Below are 3,891 nucleotides of genomic sequence, written 5' to 3'. Positions count from 1 at the left end.
ATTTTTAACTATATTTGTTGTCTGATGTACATTCTGCATCAGGTTCATAATGCAGGTGTTGGGGATTACAGTTTGGATGTCAGTTTGGATTTGATCTGGTTATAAGAATGTATTCATAGAAGTACGGATTTTGTGGAATGCCATCTACCAGTCCCCCAACGGCTCAAATAGAAAATAAATTAAGAAAAATGAAAATCTAGGTCATCATATGGGGCATGTTATTTATCTTCTATTGATTCTTTTTCAAATAAATTTTTCGAATTTTAAGTTTATACCCTTTGTTCCAAAGCTAGTTTATTTGTTTTGGCAGGCACAGTTTAGGATCACAGCAACTGCTGTTGTGCTTGAGTTCAACCACACACATCACGAGTAGTGAAGAACTGAAACTAGGTCACCCCTGCAAGATCTTCAAGAACACTGCACATGTAAAGATGTGTTTACCTCAGATCTTTGAAATAGCTCTATTTGATCCCGGAGCAGGTGAAAAAGGTGTGCTTGTTTGATGTTGAGGCATAACATCCCAAAATAGCTTGATTTGATCCCCGAGCAGCTGAAAACGGTATGCTTGTTCGATGTTGAAGCATATTACTGATAACATCCTTCATTGCAATCATCATTCTGAGCATGGACAGGCATGTGTCTTCGTATGACGCATGATACTAATTTAATTCACTTTTATTCATTTTAATCTCTACAGGCTGCAAAAGAAGAAATTGGTAACCAACCAAAAAGATGGGTGGACAACCAGAAGGAGAGATTGCTAGGTGCACTTAGAGGACAAAATTTTGATGCAGACATTGTTTTCTTTCCTGCCAGGACTCGAGTTGAAGTTCCTCTATTTACAACCCATTGATGACATCTCTGGATCCCTGTGATAAGACCTGGGGCAAGGGATGAAAATTACTGCTGAATTTAGCAGAGATCATAATATTCCCATCCCTGTTAACAGAGGTTCACTTTACATGGTAATCTATGAGGCTGAGCTGCTTATTGCAGCAGCATGTGGTTTCGTGCTCTCAATTCTGCCCTGGAAGTACTGCATGTTTTTCTAGGTACTTGAACATTTTTTTTATCTCATTTGCTTGTGTTGACAGCCAGTTGAAAGGAAGCCGAAGAAGTCTACAGGCCGGTGGTTCCTAAATCATTGCAAGATCTGCCATTTGCATCAAAATCGAATGATACAACCCATACAAGAAAAAATCAAACAGCTGTTGGATGAATCATCGTGAACCGGAAGATAATGCTGTCATCCAAGATCTTTGATTAGTTCAAAACGACAAGGTATGCTCTTAGCACCTTGGATGTAGAACTTCTTATGAATCTATTTGGTAATCAGTTACTGGCTTCGAAGTTTTTGTCTGAGCGCACGAAACTTACTTCGGAGAGGATTACTTTCGCGTTTTGACATGTGAAGTGTGACACCAATTTAAGATATCCCTTTGTCTGAACTTGCTTTAGCGCTTTCGTTTGACTTCTAACAGGGAGCTGTTATTTGCGCTCCCAAAAATAATAAAGTAGGAGTGCATGATGACGACTTTTGAGTTATATATGTGAAGACATCGAAATTTCGGTAAAATAAATGTTGATCAATAATTAAAATTTCAATGTTTATGTGTCACATAAATTTTACACATAGCATGTGACTAAACGAAAAATCAAAATAAATCGGAAAAGTCATCAAATAGGACACGTGTTAACACCTGTCAGAAATGATTTATTTCATCTAATTATTTAAATAAATAAAAAAATCAAGTTTTGGAATTTTATAAATAGGAGGCCAAGACATTCATTTGAGACACCAATTCATAACCAATTCACCTCATACCACAACCTTGAAGCTTTGAAACTCAAAAGCTCTCAAGTAAATCTCGAAGGATCAAGAGAGCTCTCTTCGTTCTTCGTCAAATCCTCATTCAAAATCAAGCCCCAACGGTCCTTGAAGAACTTCCACTAATTCAAGATCAAGTCTCGACAGCCCTTGAAGAAAGTGTCCATCGTTCATCATTCGTTCATCTCTAGATCAAGTCCCGATGGTCATTTGGATCCACGACGTCAACAAATCTTCACAACTATTTATCCCAAGATCAAGTCCCGACGGCCTTTTGGACCAACAACATCAAATCCACCCATTGCAAAGATAGAATCAGAGGCTAAATTTGTAGAAGAGATTGTAACCCCTAAATCATCAATACAAATATTATTTTGTACACGTGTTTCTTGTCTCGTTCATCGCAGGAATTTCCGTGTTTACAATATGTTTCCTTCGAAATTTCCGAAATTTCCATATTCAAGTAATTAAACCTACTCATATCATATGTAATGGCTTATTGATTATATAATCAAAACATAACCAACAGAAGATTCCAATCTTAATTGTAATGTGCGGTGTCCGCCCTTCTAATAGCAAAATCTCAAGGCGACTTCTAAGTATCAACAGACAACAGTGATGTTTTGGTTAATTACCAATCAAAGGCACATATATTGACGGTAAAATTTTGAGCTCAATCGAGTGGTTATTTATAAGGTTGATGAGTCTTTTTATTTATATAGAGCTAGTTTGGTATTGCTGTGCTTTTTAAAACAACTGTTTTTGCTATGTTGTGAGAATAAATAGTTGTAGAATAAAGTAGTTTAGTGTTTGATAAACCTTTTTTTTAAATGTAAAAGTGCTTTTAATAAAAAAAAAATAGTGTCGGAGTGTGGTAAATTTTTATATAAATTGCTTTGAATATGTTAAATGACTAAAAATGATATAATATTTAATGGTAATATAATAATTGTCAAAGACTTTAAGGTAGGGGTAAATATTGTAATTTTGTAAAACATGTGAGGGCATACTTTTCATTTGAAAATTTTATTAAATGAGCATTGATTACTATGCTTTGGAAAAAAAAAACACATTTTTTATAAGCATTGTAGACACTACTTCTGATTTTCTATGGACAATAGTTTTTAAAAAAAAAAAAAAAATTTGTTTTGTGTTTTACCAAATACATTTAATGTTCCAGATTTTTTAATAAGCAATTTTTTTTTTAAACATCACAATCTCAAACAAACCCATAATTAGGTCAATCTTACAACTTTTTCTTTGTCATCATTGAGCATTGTTTTTAGTTGGAGTTTAATAAATTCGAACTTGGAATCTTTTCAAACTCTAGGAAGAGAATAACACTAAACCAAAATCACTCTTTTATTTGTGGGAAGATGATCCATTGTTTGACAGATTACATCAAATTTCAAATACCCAAATCACTCTTTTACTAGTGAGAAAATTGTAATAATGGTCTCTCAACTCAATTGAAGCAATAGTTCCTCAACTAAATATTCATTACCATTGGTTCCTTAACTCATCAAAACGTGCAGCAATAGTCTATTTTGTTAACTTCGTCAGAATTATGTCAAAATGAGTTATGTTAGAAGAACCATTGCTACAATTGGGTTAAAGTTGATGAATCATTGCTCTAATTAGGTTAAAGTTGATGGGTCATTGCTCTAATCGGGTTAAAGTTGAGGGACAATTTCTCCAGTTGGGTTAAAGTTGAGGGACCATAGCTAAAAATTTTCACATTTGGTTACTTGTATTTGCCCCTTCATGCAGCCTCATGTGCGTGACACATAACTTACGTTTTGAAGAGTTATGAGCGATGAATTTTTAGTTGATGAACCATTATTATAATTCCACCTTTATTAGTGGACCCAACTTTAATCGACCAATTGATGGGAGGTCGGTGTTATGTAGTGGCTTTAATTTTGGAAAACTTTATGATGTCTCTCTAAACTCCGCCTATGTAAGTTTATCTTACATTGCCGGTCCCAAGCCCGGATAAAGGAGGAGGGGGAGGGCGTCAGGTAGTCGACAGCCGGCACTCCATGATCACGTCGAATCCTTAT

The 3,891-nt window shown here is 35.2% G+C and overlaps 1 long non-coding RNA gene across 1 annotated transcript; it reads left to right on the top strand.

Annotated features, from left to right (window-relative positions):
- The first annotated feature begins 287 nt into the window (after nucleotides 1-287).
- LOC139197314 (uncharacterized) lies at nucleotides 288-1,350 on the top strand. Its single transcript, XR_011582597.1, has 3 exons — nucleotides 288-559; nucleotides 698-965; nucleotides 1,095-1,350. It is a non-coding gene; the product is annotated as an uncharacterized lncRNA (long non-coding RNA).
- Nucleotides 1,351-3,891: the final 2,541 nt, after the last annotated feature.

Source organism: Malus domestica, chromosome 07, assembly GCF_042453785.1.
Source record: "Malus domestica chromosome 07, GDT2T_hap1".
In the NCBI taxonomy this organism is placed as follows: Eukaryota; Viridiplantae; Streptophyta; class Magnoliopsida; order Rosales; family Rosaceae; genus Malus; species Malus domestica.
This window is presented reverse-complemented; position numbering and strand designations above follow the sequence as displayed.